The sequence below is a fragment of the Artemia sp. Qi Xiang Cuo genome, chromosome 9, assembly GCF_049724085.1.
Source record: "Artemia sp. Qi Xiang Cuo chromosome 9, ASM4972408v1, whole genome shotgun sequence".
Lineage (NCBI taxonomy): Eukaryota > Metazoa > Arthropoda > Branchiopoda > Anostraca > Artemiidae > Artemia > Artemia sp. Qi Xiang Cuo.
The window spans coordinates 29941404-29960220 of NC_142802.1; the positions used below are offsets into that span (position 1 = coordinate 29941404).

At 36.6% G+C, this 18817-nt stretch overlaps 1 protein-coding gene across 5 annotated transcripts in view; it reads right to left on the reverse strand.

Moving 5' to 3' along the window:
• The window catches only part of LOC148948546 (aryl hydrocarbon receptor nuclear translocator homolog), a 207094-nt gene that overhangs the window by 70545 nt on the left and 117732 nt on the right, over positions 1-18817 (reverse strand). The gene's annotated exons all lie outside the window — the stretch shown is intronic.

The window sequence follows — 18817 nt, forward strand, 5'->3', positions numbered from 1 at the left end:
TATACACCAGCTACCGTGTACAAGTTGATGCTAATTTATTTTCTTCCAAAAACAACAACTATTAAATGTTTCCTATATAACTGATGGTAAAAACAACTAGATTCCATGTTTATATACCAAATCATAGCTAGATAAACACTTTAATAACCATTGCAGAACTACTTCATCGCATTGCACTATTATTTTGCGACACCCCTTGCACGAAGACCCCTTTCCTTGCCCCAAAATGTACTGAAAACGAATGAAATGTATACCATCATATAAAGTATGTAACCCTTTGTCCTTGAGGATAAACAAGCGTTACGATTCTTGATTAAAAGTCACTCTTTGCGTTAGAGAAGAAATCCCCGAACAAAAAACTTTGAACCCTGCAAATGTCTGGGCTGTAAAGTTAAGCAGTTTAAATTTCTTGACTAACATCTCGTTGGCTGCAGGTACCCTTCCACCAAATTTTATACAAACTAACATTTCTCGGCAGGTAGTAGGTCGCTCAAGAGCGGATGCCTCTGAAAATGCATTGGCTGTCCCCTTGAATCAAAATTACTTGTCACATAAGTTGCAAGCAGATTCAAGGTAAGAGAAAGGGAATACGCTTCAAGAACCCTCTTGCTTATTCCCCATTGGTCCAGGGTACTTGCCCCACATATTTCAAACAGATCAGTGGAAAAATACCTGCTTTCTTTCTGCCGTAACCTTGGCGATGAGAGGTGGTTTTGGAGGAATCAAGGACCCGCTTAGTCCCATCTATCGTATAGGTTGAAAGTTTTGTATGCATCTGTTTCATACAGGGCGCAACAAGCCTACTCTTCAGCTAAAAAGTTGGCAATGAGAGGGAGAGGGATGTTCGACGGGTCATGGATTCACTTATATTCCGAAAACCATATCGATTTAAACTTATTGAATGTTTTCGATTAAACTAGCTGCAATATGCCAGTCTTCCCACTGAAAATTTGGGGAAGGGAGGAATTGGTGAAAGAGTATTGAAGGGACAATGTCCCACTCTGGGTCTACAATCTAGAACAACCGTGGCATGATCCTGGTGCAGAGATGGTGCAATATGCATACCGTTCTGCTAAGAAGTTGGCATTGCGAGATGCAGGGAAATGGGAATAGAAAGTTAAAGGGGCTAAGAGCTCACTTTGTGCCTCGATCAATATGCATTGAAAACCCTTGTCCGATTCCACTTCAAACAAGGTGCAATACGTTTCCCTTTCCTCAGAAAAATGCTAGAGAAAAGGGATGGTTTTTAGGGAATATAAGTGCCCCCTTTGAGCTTCAGACAATACAGATTGACAATCATAGCATATTTTTTTTTATTTAAATGAGGTTCAACATACCTAGTCTTGTGTTAAAAAGTTGGAGGTGAGAGGGGCAGGGAGTTGTGGAGGGGCTCCGGGCCTACTTTGGTCGTCCAGTATTGCAGATTAAAATTTGTTACGCGATTCTGGTTCAAACAGGGTGCAAAATACTTTTTGTGCTGAGAAATTAGCGGAGAGTTTTGGAAGTAGGACGGGTGTAGAAAGGGGGGGGGGAGGATTATGGTGATGGATAACTAACTCTTTTTGACTCTTCAGTCATACGAATTGAAAACGCTTATATGATTCTGCTTCAAACAAGGTACAACATGCCTAACTTTCTTTTAAAACGATGGGATCACATGCCTCTGTTTGCCTCCAGCTTGTTTTTACAACGAATGCAGTAGAAGCTCCTTTTTAAGCAGTTATTATCTATTTTTTAAGTGTGTACCAACAAAAAAGATTTCGTCCCCAAATAAAATTTCCTAAATATTGAACCTCAAGAACAAATTTTGCACAATCTCTCCCCCCCCCCCACAAAAACTGATGATACAATCGTTAGCTTTTAAAACAGTATTGATAAGCATTAAAACTAAAATTTTATCTCTCTTTCTTCAGAAGTTGATTTTCTTGCCCTGGGCCAACTTTCTGATCTCAATTCTAGGAAAGGAGCAAAGATAAACCTTTAATTCCTATAGCAGTGAGAAAACTATTAAATTTTAAGAGCTGCATGACATACTATTTCTCTACCTCAGTCCCGAACAAAAAAAATGGAATTTCAAACTCGAACAAATAACAGAAAGGAATAAAATAACAGGTAAATATAGATGGCGAAAATTTTGGACTCGTGAGAAAACTTTTTGGATATATATGTTTCTATTTATTACCCTAAGAAAATATTTAGTGATGGTCGTGATGGAGCCGAGGAATCGCTGCACATCTTAAGCACTTTTGGATTTTATAGTAATATCATTTTGAAACTGCTGCCTGCTAAATTGGCTGCTTAAATGGAGCTTCCCACTCAAAACCTGAAACATGGCTCAAAGAGAGAAAACATTCACAGAACAACTTCAGATATTTCCGTTTGACACATACTAAAGAGCTCAACTTTAGCTCTCATACTGTAGGCCTTAGCTCAAAGACAAGCGTAACCCATCCTTTTGGGCCACAAGCAAGAATTATGCGTAGATTTCCAAAATGCAATACAGTGTCGTATTCATTAAACAGTCAAAGGTTCACAGTTTCCGTAAAAACTGCGAATTTATCGGTTTATTAAAAACCGATTTATCGCAATAAAAGGAAACCCCCAGGATAACAAAAAAAAAGAAAAACCTAAGTATCGCTCCAGCGAGATGATACATACATACACTCGACACGTGTCGATTCTGAACAATTTTCTGTAGTAATATATAGCGAATATTAACTTTGTGTTATTATTTTTGTTTATTGGGGTGTTTTCAACATTTCCTTTTACATTGCAACTACATTTTTCAAAACCTTATCCCTCATTGCAACCAAACTTTGCTCAGCTTAAAATCACGACTGAAGTTGCACAATCTGTTCCACTTAAGAATTTTTCAGCAAATTTTTCTCTGCGGGACTATCAAGAGCGTTGACCATAGACACCCGAACCTAGACAACTTATGATCTTCAAAAACTACAAGCAAAAAAATACAGTCTTTGAAAATATAGCTAAGGAACACCTAGTAGGTGCAAAGCAATCCAGACAGTTGGAATTTATTCTTTGATGACTAGACTGACACAGCAGTTTAGCAAGGATTAGATATGAGCAACTCAAATGACATAAATGACCAGCCAAAAAGTTTCTGCAACTTTTGGTCATACAGTTTCTGCTTTAGTTAACCACTGACAGATCGGCTCTAAGATACTGTGACAAAGACCATCTTTTTTTGCCATCATCTAATGCACAGTTATGCATGTCTAGGTTTAAGTTGAAAGCATATGCGTCGACTTTGGGGACTAGCGCCTCCTTTATAATAATACTTTGGCTGGCCGAAAAAACGGCCCTTGAAAGTAGGCGTTACCCCAGGTGCCGTTTATGGGGGGGCTTCTAGCTGAATGAAAAAATAGCACAAGTATTACTGTCATGGGTGTAGGGAAGGGGGCAGCTGCCCCCTTAGAACTTCAAATTTACACTAGATATTGACGAAAACTTCTAGTATGTTGGAATTTTTCTGTTGGATGTTCACCGGTAGATAGTTGAAAAGGCTGGAAATAAACAGAAATTTCCAAATATCGTTTACGATATCGATACTTACGTTTCGTCATTCAATATTGATTTTGGTCCAAAATATAGATACGTCAATTTTGATATTTAATATCGTCCAACTTTTTGAACTTTTGAATTGAATTCTTAGAACAAGAAGATGTTATCTAACCGTAATGTGATTTGTGTCAAATCGCGTTTATGGTTTTTATGTTTTCTGGAAATTGGAAGTAAGATAGTATGTTTATCGTATTATAGTGCTGCAAGAAGATAATAAGAGTATAATAATCCAAGAAGATTAATGCTGAAGTTAATTGATGATTTATGATTTTTGGTGATTATTAATGGATAAAGATTTCAAAAGGTAAGATAGAACTTAGTGGTGATGTGAGGTTTTACGAACTACCGATATAACTTCAGCCCCCCTTCCATCACGCAATTAGCTGCCCCCTAGACAAGATGCTGCCTACGTCCATGACTGCTGTATAGATAGATATATATTTACTTCAAAACAAGCCAAAGGACCATGGCAACAAAGACACATGAAATACTCAACAACGCATACAAAAAAGAAAAACAAACAAATCGCAGATATACCACAGTATTTTTAGCACTCGCCCCCTCCCTTGCACTGCAGAAAAATTGATAGTATTAACTTAGTGTTATTTATCTTTTGAATATTTAATAAAGGTGAAACCTGATAGGACACGTTTTTTTTTTTTACTTCAAATCCTTAAAAGCTCTACCAAAAGATGATGTGCAGGTCAGAAACAAAAAATGTCAACTGTGATATGTTGTTTTCTGATATTATTATTATTGGTCACTAAAATCTGAATTATTTCCGAGGCCAGCAATAAATTCAGAAAAAGTCTACAAATCTGAGAAAATCTGGATCCTGAAAAATACTGAAAGAAATCCTACCCAACTACAAAAATCCTAAAATTCAGGAGAAATCTTGCAAAGTGTAAGCATTTGCAACGTAGGTTAATCCACAGTGAGATTTGAATAATACCGAGATTTAGCTAATACCAATTTGAGCCAATCAGAATTTTTCAGCAAATCAAAAAATTCTACACAAAGTCTGATTGGCTCAAATTAGCGTTAGCTAAATCATCGCATTAGTATAATCTCATTGAGAGTAGCTTTAAGAGAGACAACAGCTTCGACCAAGCAGTGACCAAGGGAATGACAGCATCTAGCTAATTGTGTGAATTGGATCTTAAACGTAAAACCTAAATAAATGCATAACAAGAAACAACGGTTTGTGAAGAAGAGACATTTTGTTACTATGAGGCACTTCATATACATAAAAGTTAACCAAACCTGTCATCACCAAACCTTGCATTAAATCGAAGTTGACTGGATACGCTGATTAAACTCAAACAGAAAAAAGGTATTTCGGACGTTCACCGATGAATGACGACATTCACGAATTTCGAAATTCACGATATATATATATATATATATATATATATATATATATATATATATATATATATATATATATATATATATATATATATAATGCGAAAATAAATACAAGCTCGTGAATTATCATTGGATGTGCATTTCCATTAAATGCAAACTCATGAAAATAAATGTAAAATCTAGTTTGATGATTAATACAGAAATTATTCATTTCTTTTTGCAATACCAAACATACGAAACAATAGGATACCGTGCATCAGCATATAAATTTGTATCAATCCGTGCTTAACTCTGGTTCAAGCCCATTGTCCGGAAAATTGAGATAACTTCTGTTCTTCTATATGGCCTTGTATGTGCGGTTTATAACTCAAAATATATTTCACAAAAAAAAAAAAAAAAAAAAAAAAAAAAAAAAAAAAAAAAAAAAACAGAACATACGTAAAGGGTTCAGATGCCAATAAGATTTACTAACCAAGAAAAACGTTCAAGAAAATTGAAAAAGAAGATGCAATGCTAATTTTGGTTTTAAAGCAGCAATCCGGTTCATGGAAACAATTTAGGAATTTTTGTGTTTACTTATAAACAGGACTCCACCCTCCTCAATACCGACACTGTTCCATCGCCTGACCCGGATCTGATAAGAGCTGCATCGCTTGTGCCTAGGATTCCACCGGGTAGTCATTACAAAGAGCCTTTTCTCTCGGCAAAGTTAGTAAACCCATAAGGGATTGAAAATGAATCGCGCGCCCGTGTTCACCGTATAGATGCCAAGCTCCTAAATCAGTGGGTTCTGTCTTGCTGCTTTGGCCCCAAACACTGTTCTGCATAGTGGGCATACCAAAACTATTCCTAAGGATTGGCGGACTGGAATAATTCCACCACTCTAGAAGCAAAAAAAAAAAATCCAGGATCCAATGCACTAATTGCAGGGGCATAACGTTGCTTTCAATGCCTGCTAAACTGTTTATAATGACCCTCCAGACAGATGCTTCAGCACACGTCGAAGAAACCGAAGAATCAAACAAGGAGGATTTGAGCTCGGCCGTTCCGCATGCGAGCAGATACTCACCCTACAGCAAGCGATAGAGAAAACACAGGAATTTCGATAGAAGACGTTAGTAATCTTTGTTGAAATGAAAGCCGCTTTTGACTTGGTGGATAGGAAGTCACTGTGGTTCATACTCAGAACAACCATTCTACCCTGAAGTACTGCAGAATCTTTGAGAAACTGTATAAACAAATAACAAGCTGTGTCCAAGTCAACGGGAAGCGTAGCCGGCCATTCTACATTCGTACAGGAATTCGGCAAGAATACACCGCAACTCAAGAAATATTTAATTGCACCACTGAGTACGTGAGAACGAGAACGACTACCTGGCTGAACTTCGACCGGAAGTTTGGTGATCGCTGAAAACTTGGCACTAATGACAAACACCCTCAAAGAGCTTGTTGCAGCTCCGACAATCTTGAAAGAAGAAGCTAGTGAAGTTGGACTCGATGTCAGCTGGAGGAAAAAAAAATCAATTTTATTGATTTATAATCATCTCAACCACCACTTCATGCAGCCGTGAACAACTTCCCGTACCAAGAGCTCAATTCTGTCAAGCGATGGTTCTGCCGAGAGTGAAGTCAACGCAAGAATCGTCAAGGTATCTTCCGTCCAAAGGAGACTCGACAAATCTAACGCAGCCCCGTTGCCAGCCGCATAACAAAGATGCGGATACTCTATGCATCTGTAGGCTCAGTCCTACTATACAGTACAGAAACTTTGCCAACACCCCTAGCGACTTTCAAGAAGCTATATATGGCTTAAACAAATCGACTTCGAAAGCTAGAGGCACTTTGCTGGTATGATTTTGTCAGCAACGCCAACCTCTTGACCCGTCCGAAGCAGATTTAATTTTACCTGCAAGCAGCGCAACGTGGGCTGAGACGGTATGACCATCTCCTCAAATGTCGAAAGAAACCCCCTGTCCTCTCTCCTACAATGCTGACCCCGTGGCCGTTGGTTGGAAACGACCAGGTCGTTGTCCAAGAATGAGATAGTCCTATAATCTACAACAGTTCCTAAGCAAGGCAGGAATTAGATTTGAAGATACATCAGCGGTTGCTTAAGACAGGTGTCCTAGAAGAGGATGGTGTCTGCTCTCTCAACGCTGGCGTCAAGTTGCCAGGAGAATTAAGTCAAGTAAGTTATTTGACATTAATTTTTTTACGTCTTTTGCTTTTTCTTTTGCCACTTTAAGGGTATTTATTCCTATTGTTCAAGAAATTATTTATGACGTTCAAATTCCTCAGATTTGCAATTAAAACCTAGCAAACATTCAGTAGGTAAACTTACTCAATGTGTTTTGTTTGGACAAGCCCTCCAGGCGGCACGCCTGGGTTTGGCGTAAAAAGCCAAAGAGTAAAATTATAAAACAAATTGTTGAATAGAGAACTAATTCGACGTTTGAAATTAATTAAATTGTAACATCCGATTGTTTTGTAAAGGATTATTACAGGTTTTTAGTAGCCTATGGCCTTTCCCTACTGTTTTGTTTAGTATTTGTTTATGCAATTTTATGATAAGAGGAATGTAATGTGCGTGGGTGGGGCTTCGACGGTTGTCTGTTGCCCTGCTAAGAGGGTAAACCTAGGTAAGTCCCGTTGCTAATAATTTAAGAGTTACCAAGGGGCACCAATTCACGAAAATGTAGGAAGGCAAAGATTTTGTCTGCTTTTTTTAAATGAAGACCCAAAAGGATATTTTTCCGAATCTAGGGCGGGGCTGTTTTTTCCTAATGACAATGCAAAAAAAATAACACATTTTTCATAATCTACCACCCGATTGGTTGCCTCTGTATGATTACCCGTGTTCTACTATAATCCGTCTGATTTAGGGGGTTTCGACACACCCCCATTTGGTGGAATAGATTCCAGCACACGTGTCAAAATAACACTTTTATTTCATTTAGTGTTTGTTCATTTGCAATAAAAGTCATACTTACGTTATTGTTCCATGTTGAGACAATTTTTGAAATAAAAGTGGTAAGCTAGAGAAATTAACATTAATTGTTCCCAGGCAACGCTAGCATAATCATAACTACCTATTTTTTTGGTTTAGTTTGTATTTAATGCTATAACGACTCAATGCCAATGAATCAGCCGAATAGAAGCTTTTTAACAGCTAAAAGCCCACCCAAATTGGTGTAGTGACTTGTCTTAATTGATGGATAACGGTAATAAGGATCCTTCATTTCTGGGCATTAACGTGAATATGGCAAACATCACTAATATTACTTAAGTGCAACATCTTTCTATTTCTCTTAGATTTGAAGCAATTGATGTTTACAGGCGATTTCTTTTCCGATTGTCTTGTAAGAAAAGGAGAGACAATAACAAAAAATAATAAGGAAAAAAGAGGTCATAAGAATGCTAAGAAGAGCCGTGTACGACTATGGAATCTTCAAATCATCTTATACATGAATTAAGACAAGGTGGGATATGTTCTATGTAACTTGTTGACAAGCTTCTTAAGACACAGACGCCTTATAAATCTTGCTGCGTCATTTGTGTCGAGGCTTAACCTGACTCTTAAATTTGTGTATTGAAAGTAAGATCAAAATTTTAAGGCAAATTGGTCAATTTGTCAAAAAGGCAACATAAAATACAATGCTAGTACAAATATAAGACTGTAATCGTTTTGAAAACCACCCTTGGTTTACAAATGTACAAAATTTGTTATTGCACTTCGGAGATAAAAAAAAAGAAAAAAAAGAGATCAGATTTGCTGAAAGGAAATTTAGAAAAATGGTACTTTAAAACAAATATAAATACGGCATTCAAAATAAAGTCTTTGTATGCTAATTCATTCCTGAAAGGAACATGAAAAAGAAAAGTGCGTTTCCGATTTTGATAATTCTGATTATATAGAAAGTACATTGTTGTGTTTTATGTCAAAATTGTTCTATGCAAATATTATATACTTCATAAACGTTACAATTCACTTTCTATTAACCTAACCCACTACCATTTAGATAAGCTTACGCCTTAGGCTATATCTGAGAGAGTAAAGTTCTTTTAAATAAATAATCCTATGTATCATGGTAGTGGAAATAAACTGGGAGTTGATAAAGCCAGCACTTTAATAAATATTATATACTTGATAGACAATAAATATCCTTATTTTTCCAGGAAATACAATCAACTTTCACTCTAAACGAAAATTGTAATATGTACAGTATTGACGGTGTGACAGGGGGGGGGGGTGTGGCAAAATGTACATCTACCCACTCCCCAAAGAAAAAACTTAGATCCGTCACTGCTAAACAGGCAAGGTCAGAGGAAAGCCATTACACTAAAAACAATTTAAGTGGAAGACAGATATATGACTTCAACGCTTTTATAATACATAATCCGATTTGTTGCATACTATCACAGTATATAAATAATAGAAAGTATGATCGTTCCCTATCTCACCCATTATAAAAACCTGGACCGAGGTGCGATAGCTCCGGAGAACGTAAAAACATAAGCGACCTTAGATCTTTTCCCGGGTAGACAAGTCAGATTTCTCTTGAACGCGAAACTTGGCTTCAACGTTGGAACACTAAATTTTACAGAAACTAATTTTAAATTAATATATTTCAATACATATATGAAAATCGGTAATTAGAAGTGCAATGTTATTATTTGATGTTTTTAGGAATTATAGGTAGGTTTCGAAGTCTCGAGTTGGTTTCAAAGGCATTTTGAGAAAGTTTCAGCCAAAATACGTGTTCCAGGGTAATTGGACCGCTGACATATACTAACATTAGTAACCCGCTAATGAAAGAGTGTGTGGGAGGAGCTATTTGTACGCACCGAGAATTAAGAGCCACAAACAGTGTTTCCACTTCTCCCGATTTTTCGGGAGATCTACCGAATTTCTAATCAATCTCCCGACAAAAAAAGAAGATACCGAATCTCCCGAAAATCTTCAGAAAACTTAATCCCCAGAAAATTTTATTTTGTGGTCATTCTTTTTTTTTTACCTGGCTGTTGTCTGTGGTCTTTTAGGGACTTTCCCTAACCTCCCAGTCAATTAAGGCAGCGTGATTTGACTTTAATCGCATATATAAAAACATCACCCATTATTCATTCCGCAGTGGTTGCATTGATTTTCTGTTTTTGATAATTTAAACACCTTCAAGGTTTGTAATTAACTAATTATTTTCAATTCATAAACTAACCATAAGTGTTGGCTTGCACCAAGAAGACGGGAACTAGCACTATGTGGGTCCAGCTGATTCAGTAGGTTGAAAACGATCCAAAGTTACTACAAATTTAAAGAAATATGACAAAAATTAGACTTTGTCTGCAGTTGCTCTGTAGAACTGAAGGGGTTTGCTTCAAATGATCCAATACAAGAAACAGAGACGAAAATTGCAGAATTTTGAAAACAATTTACCATTTTTGATGATTGACAAGTTAGTCCCATTCCTGAAAAATATGTCACATAATAATGTTACTGATAAAGTAAGATTGGGTAAACAGAAAATGACAAACATAGTCCGCCAGGGCCTGTCAGTGTATTATAAAACATAAAATTGTGAAGAAAGGATGAAAACGAGTGCAATTAGTGGTCGAGAAGTGCCACTGCCAAAGAATGGCGGTAACATTCTGATAGTGCCAATGATGATGAAACAGTGACTCTGACAACCGTGGATTACTGAAAATCGGCTTTGAGTGCGAGGGACCATCGTTGAAATCAAACTTAGCAAAGTTTGTACAATACTTATTTTCCCTTGCCATTTTCGAACGTAGCTTCAGAAAGACTATTCAGCTTACTCAAGAAGTAAAAACAGACAGTAGGAATCATTTGGCAACAGTAACTTTGGCTTCCACAATTCAGACGAAACTGGAAATGAAACAAGACGGAGTTACAGCAGAGCCACTGACGGTAGACCAGCCCCTCAGAAAGAGGCTAAAAGGAGTAGTAGCGTATGCCAGCACAGCTGAGTTACTGCATGATCAGAGAAGACTGCTCACATAAAAAACCATGCGATAGACACATATTATGAATTACACTTTTTTTCAGTTATATCAATACTAATGAGCTGCGACTTTGCGTTTTCTCTTTACCATTTGTGAATACCTCTGGAGATGGTGGTAAAAAAAAATATCCACTTAACTCATACACAATAGTCAAAGGCCTGGTGTCCGTAATTCGTCCAGATTTTCTGTCCCCGTCCTGAACTTAGTGGCCTGTCGTCTGGAATCTGAAAGGGCGACAAAAAATAGGGGTCGATGAAGAAAAATGTCTTAATTAAACAGCTTTAGAGTCTGAATGAGATATAACTGCGCTTAGTTTCAAAATTAAATACATTTCAAGTTTCTAGCTGCTTCCTTTTGTCATGTTTGACAATGTTGATCGATGAATTTTCTTTCCGGAATTGCAGCTGGCTCCAGTAAATCTGCACTCCAAATTTAGAATGTGGTACTTTATACTCAAATCGCTCGAACACCTCCAAAAACTCAATACAAAATACAAAAAACTGAAAATTCTACCAAATCCTGAGATCCATCTCCCGATTTTCTTCCGAATCCTGAGAGGCACATCCCGATTTTCTCCAAAAAATTGTCAAGATTTTACAGATTTTTTCAAAAGATAAGTGGAAACACTGGCCACAAAACGTCTGCGCTGAACTTACTGTTAATTATCTTTATACAGTGCATACTATGGAGAAAAAAGAATTGAGAAGTACAGTTTTGACTGAATAGCAATATATAAAATGATTAAAAACACAACAAATTTTTTTTAGGAAGCGTGATCACTATTAATCTCAGAGGTAAAAAAAGCTGATATTCGCTCGAAGAGCCCTAAGAGCCAATTAAATAGTTGCCTTTCTTCTATTCAGTGGAACTTAAGCATGAAACAAGATCACCCACAAAGTTTTGCGTCACCATTTATTTTCATCTAAATAAATCAGATTTTCATGCTTTAATTTTCAGCAACATAATTACAAAGTCAGTGGTTCCGAATAACAACAACCTTTGCTGATTTCACAAAGTTAAAGGAAAATAAAAGTGTTTCGGTTACAAACTTCAATTATTGTCACTTCATTGGAAATGTTCTGTCGCTTCTATGGAATGCTAGCAAATTATAAAACAATAATTTTTATGAGTGCATCGCCTTATATATTCAAAAGTGTCACAAAACCTTCTTCTTGTTTAGATTATTAGGGTCACAGGAGAGGCTTTCATATGATCTCGCCACCGGATTCAAATTCCGGTCTCTACGTAGGCTTGCTACCGCTGAGCTAAAACTCCAGTATTACCAAGCGCTGGCCACAGGACTGTCATAGAAGTGTCTTTTACATACACAACTATCTTACAAAATTAATAAGAAAAAAGCGTCAAGGCCGCAAAGCAGCATGTCTATTCTAAAGACTCTTCTCAATAAAACTTTATACAAAATTTCTTTAAAAGAGGATGTTTCCCAGGACCACTGCTTTTTAAAGTTTGTAATATTCAGGAATCTGCGATTGGGGCTGCCACTGCCTAAACCTCAGCTCCAAGAATCAGAATTTACCTACAGAGGTTTGAACAGATGCGGAGAAGGTATCAGTAAGTCATAATGCCTGATTAGGGATTACTAAATACATAATAAATAAACCATGCAAATAGCCTCTGTCACCACCCGTTAAAAAGGCCTATCTGAAAGTAGGAGCTGAGGTTAAGGAGACAGTCCCCCCATGGCCGTGTTTCCATGAATTTTGCTGATGACCAAAGTTCTTTCGCATCCCATTTTCAAGGGACATACTGCTGTACGGTGCCTTGTGTGTCCACAAACATAAAAGTTGAGCACCAGTTATTAAGAAAGATGTCAGCGGATTTTTTTGCGAAATAGGGTAACTAAACCTAAAAAAGTGTGCTTTATTCAAACCATCAATCTTTTTGCAAGAGGTCACACAGATAAATGCGACGGGGTAATTAAATCTTGACCCTCCCTTATATGCAGGAGCGTGTTGTACATTTTCAAATATCGCATTGTGATAAAAAAAATTAATTAAGTGTGTAAAGAGCGAGGGTTTGAAGGGGTCAACAGCTCCTTTTAAATAAAAAAAAAAAACACCTCGTTTTACCCTATAAAGCAAAATAACGGGAAAGATGCGTTATTTCCGAAGCATTGCTGTACACACATAAAACTTTAGCGCCAAGAGCAGGGTTGAAAACAAAGGGAAAAGAGATTTTATTTCTGAAACATTGCTATACTTGGATGAAACCACAGTATAAAGATATAGTAGTAAGTTTACCGCAGATAATTTCTGGCTCTTCATTCTCGGTGCGAACAAACAGCTCCTCCCACTTCTTCTTGCATTAGCGCGTACAAACAGCTCCTCTCATTTGATGTGCCATCAGCGGTCCAGTTACCCTGGAACACGTATTTTGGCAGAAACTTTCTCAAAATGCCTTTGAAAGCAACTTGAGACTCCGAAACCTACTTTTAATTCCTAAAAACATCTAATAATAACATTGCACTACTAATTACCAATTTTCATATATGTAATGGAATAAATTAATTTAAAATTAGTTTCTTAAAAATTTAGTGTTACAACGATGAAGCCAAATTTGGCGTTCAAGAGAAATCTGACTTCTCTACCCGTGAAAAGATCTAATGTCGCTTATGTTTCTACGTTCTCTGGAGTACTCGTACCTCGGTCCGGGTTTTTATAATAGGTGAGATAGGGAAAGATCATACTGCCTATAATTTATATACTGTGGTGGATAGATAGTAAATGAAAGGCATGATGAGCCGAGCAACCAAGAGTGTCGTATTTTTAAGTTGGCAAACCAATAATTTAGTTATGTAAAAAATAATTATAATTACAAATACTTATATAGAACCTTATCAGTGTCGATTGATGGTTTAGATAAGGTTTTTTTTAGAACAAGGGTCACTAACCTTTCTTGTTCAATGAACCCTTTGCCAATAAGTTGAAGGCCGTTGAAACTCCTGAATACTGATTTCAAATATATGAAATAAAGTATCTATTTTATTGGAATAAAATGAATATGAAAAAGAACTCCTTACACCAAGTAACCCGAAGATATTTTCATAGACTTCTGTGGTTCCAAATTTCCCAAGCAGGCCGTATCCAGGAGATGGAGGAGGGGGTGTCTCCTTGAAACCGTTCCCTCCATAAGAAATCGTTTATTCGACTATCTTGTTCATTAAAAAAAAAAAACTCGTGAACTAGAAGTCCACAAGAAAATATTGTTTTGGCAAAAGCTAAGACAAATAGATAAGCCCTTCCATTATCTAGTCATTGAGATGAAAAGTTTAAACTTTTTATCACATTGTTCACCTCTTTCCACTCTTAAAACATTGCCCTTATAAAAAGAATTATTCCTCTTTGTTTGAGGTTTTAATGTTGTTGTTTACTTTCGTCTGAAACATATTTTCTTTAGCATCATGATATGATCAGGCCTGTTCGAAATAAGCGGAGGCTCACCGAACCGCTAAACCCCGCTCTTTGCGCTAAGTTTCATCCACAGTATATAAATTTTGAAGAAACACTAAATTTTGAAGAAAACAATTTTAAATTGATTTATTCCAATACATATATAAAATCGGTAATTAGTAGTGCATTGTTATCATTAGATGTTTTTAGGAATTAAAAGTAGGTTTCGAAGTCTCAAGTTGGTTTCAAAGGCATTTTGAGCAAGTTTCTGCCAAAATACGTGTTCCAGGGTCATTGGACCGCTGATGGCAGATCTAATGAGAGGAGCTGTTTGTACGCGCTAAAGCAAGAATAAGTGGGAGGAGCTGTTTGTTCGCACCGAGAATGAAGAACCAGAAATTATCTTCGGTAAACTTACTGCTATATCTTTATACTGTGCTATCCACGGCAAAAGTAAAATAACAAACTTAAAATCTATCATTGTAGTCTTGGATTTGTAATGGATCTGAAGCTTTCTAATTAAGTCTGGACGATCTGGATCACTGTATATAAATATAACACAGTATGATCATTCCCTATCTCAACCATTATACAAAGCCGGACCGATATGCAAGTGCTCCGGAGAAGATTTAAACAATTATAAACATAAGCGACATTCAATTTTTCACGGGTAGACAAGTCAGATTTCTCTTGAACGCAAAACTTGGCTTCACCTTTATAACACTAAATTTTAAAGAATCTAATTCTAAATCAATTTATTAAATCATTTATAAAAATACATATATAAAAATCGGTAATTAGTAGTGCAATGATATTATTAGATGTTTTTAGGAATTACAAGTAGGTTTTGGAGTCTCGAGTTGGTTTCTAAGACGTTTTGAGAGTTTCTGCGAAAAACCGCGTTCCAGGGTAATACACTGGACCGCTGATGGCAGATTAAATGGGAGGTACTGTTTGTAGGCGCCACAGTTTATATAATTATCCAGTAAGTTTACCGCAGATGATTTCTGGCTCTTCATTCTCGGTGCGAACAAAAAGCTCCTCCCACTTATTAGTGCACTTATTGTCCACTTATTGGTTGAGCCGGCCAAGTGGTTTTGTCAGTACTTGTTCCGTAGGTGATTATTCTTTGTCTACCCGTGAAAACATCTAATGCCGCTTATGTTTATAGGTCCTCAGGAGCACTCGCGCCTCGGTCCGGGTTTTTATAATGGGTGAGATAGGGAAAGATCATACTGCTAATTATATAAACTGTGGTAGGCGCCGAGCATGTAGTAGTCAAAAATCACTAAGCCGTGATCTTACTGTTATACTATTTATATACAGTGCCCTGGATAGAGTAAATCTAACTTAAAGGATTTGAAGCCCTTACGAAACCTCCATTTTTTTTATATAGTATTTAGTTTCGTGCATATATATTGGATTAACACTCATTTTTTTTCGTTTATGATAAATGGGCTTTGATTCGTTAGGATCGGAGGCAGGGGCTAATTTGGACCAAACCACCTGACACTTCACACTTCCTTGAATTTCTGGGGACTTCCTAATCAAATTATCTGCCATATTTCTTTTTTTGCAATTGCCCTCTCCCTTCCCAGGAAAATAAATGGATTAAGTTTTTGCCCCCGCCCTCCGCCCTCGAAAAAAATAGCCCTCCCCGAACAAAAATCCTAGATACGGCCCTTATATACATCCTGAAAATACACTCTCATCGACGGTAAAAAAAAAAAAAAAAAAAAAAAAAAAAAAAAAAAAAAAAAAAAAAAACTAGTGGTGTACGCTGCCATTCAGTTCCATAGACCACCATTTCGGCGAAGGTGTGAAATTAAAAAAATCGTTTATAGTAGTGACAAAACTGGTGCATTATTTGGGCCTTTCTAAAAGTCAAGTTTGGTTAATGCTAATGGAATAAAATAGGATAAATATATAATATTTTATAAAAAAAAACATTTGGGCTATATATTTGCACATTAGGAGGGGGGGGGGGTAAAGCATAGCATATATTAAGTATGTAACCTAGCGTAGGTACCTCCCCCCCCCCCTAAACCCCAAAAAGCAACAGTTATCATAAACGTAATGGAAACTGCCCTTTGCATTCCATTTCAAGAGACCACAATTGAGGAATAACCAGCTTGGCGGGTTTTTCGTGACTGGTTTCCTTGTAAAGGCCCATATAACGCACCAGTACCGTAGTGACAATTAGAGACTGCATGCTGCCGTCGTCGTTTGTTTTACCGATTTTCTTTTACGCTCAATGTATAGGTCGCAATACTATCCTATACACCTCTAAGAAACGCTCGATAAAAAGCGCCAAGTGTGTCTCGGGCCTTACTCTGCCTAAAGCACATACATTCTCTTTGCGCTAATCCTGCCGTACAAGTAGAAGTCAATCAATCTATAAGTAAAAATAATGTACATCTTTAATCGCAGCTTATAAGCGCAAAGAGAAGTTCTTCACTGCTATAGGTCTCTGAAGTGAGAAGAAAAGATCGAGGAAAACATAACGATCGTTTAAAACTTAGATGGTAAGTGAATATTCTATCTCCAAATTTACATATAATCAACAAACTGAAAGATAATAATGATAGCAACAGACATACAACAAAGTCATGTTAACCGTGAAAGATTGAAGTTGTAAAACGTGACGAAATTCAAGGAATTTCTCCGGATAAGTTCCCTATTTGTGTACATCATCCAAAAGAGAGACAAATGGAAGATTTAAGATACCTCTTAATACTTTAATTAGTGGGATTTTACCTTCAGTTGCTATAAAAAGATCTTATTGGCAAACTTCTTTGTTTAAGTGAAATATTTATTGGTAAACATCGATGCCAAATTAAGCCACCTGGTTTAGAAAAGTCGTGGACAAAATTGGCAAATAGATAGATTGGAAAGAGATCCAATTTCTGAAGCATAGTAACACTCTTCTAACAGGCATCTGCCGAGGAAAAACCCATCGAAGCTATCGATTACCCCCTAAAAGTCAAAGAATATTAATGAAAATCCCATAATCGGATTCAGCGTATCAGTTAACCCTTCTGTAGCGGTTTCAAGCTCCAATCTGAAGAAATGTGCAATTTGGTATTTTTTCCCAGAAGAAAGCTCAAAGATGTAGCCTATATTTAATTGTTTTATTTTCCAGGGGTGATGATATCGAACCAATGGTTCTGGAACAGCGAAGCAGACTCATTTGAAAGGAAATTAAATGTTGTAGTACCCAAAAAGATTGGAATGACCAAAAAGATCGGAGGGCAACTAGCCCCCCTGCCAATTTCCCCCAAAATCGTTATAAAATTTGCCCATTAGTAGTATGCTAGAATGCACTCCGGCCAGTGATTGCGTAATATGCCTTACCAGGGTCATAGTAAGCTATCTAGTACCACGACCAGTGATTGCGTAATATGCCTTACCACGGGCCAGGCATCTATTATAATCTATTCTGGTTCAAGTTTTTTTTCTGACACAATTAACTGAATTTCTATTTCATGATATACAAGTTTTTTTTTAGGTTAAATCCGTGTCGGAAAAACCGGTGTATCTTTTTAGATGCCAATTATTTTTTGTATATATTCAAGTTTCAAATTAGATTCCTCGACAGTTTTAGGTAGTTTATTGAACATAACATAATTGACATTTTTTGTAAGAATTTACATAGAAAATGGATAATTCAAAGCAATTTCTGGTGAGTAAAAATTTTCTCATTATTATAATAAAAAGAGAAATTGTCATGTCATTAAGTTAAGGAAAAAATTATTTAAATAAACATTAAAAACTGGTTATTTTTTTATGTTAAGTATTTTTTTCTTTTGATGTTACCAAAATACTATTTTATACGTTTTTCGTAAACGATCGGCGGCTTTTTTTTTTTTTTTAGGTATGGTATTAAAAATAATACCATGCTCGTCTTCATTTATGGAGTGATTTTTTTATCAAGAAAACTTTACCTTTTTATTGGGGTTTTTGAAAAAGTGCTTAGCACTATTGAAAAAAAAGGTTTTACACTACTTTAAATGCCTAACATAAACTGAATTATTTTCCAAACCCAAAATGCATTTTTTTTTCAAGGAAGTGGACACATGCAATACCCCCCCTTTTTAAAAGACTGCAATGTATAGGGAAGGTATATTAATGCCAACTGTAAGACGATCAGTTATCAAATTTGCTGCTAGAACTACACACGACCTGGACTAACCAATGGCCGCGAATCTTTTAATGACAGGGTCCTCTCACTCCAGTGTTAGCTCCATGTCAGCTGGAAGGAACTTGAAAAGTTAGTGGGCTGCCTTATATAATGCATCATCTCAGGCTACTAAAGAATTTGAGCCTAACCCCCTTCCATTTTTGCCAAAGAGTTCGGATATAGAAGCTCATTCATAATGTGTCAGTTTATACATAATTTTTTTTGTTTATATCACCATTTTCAAAAATAAGGTAAATTT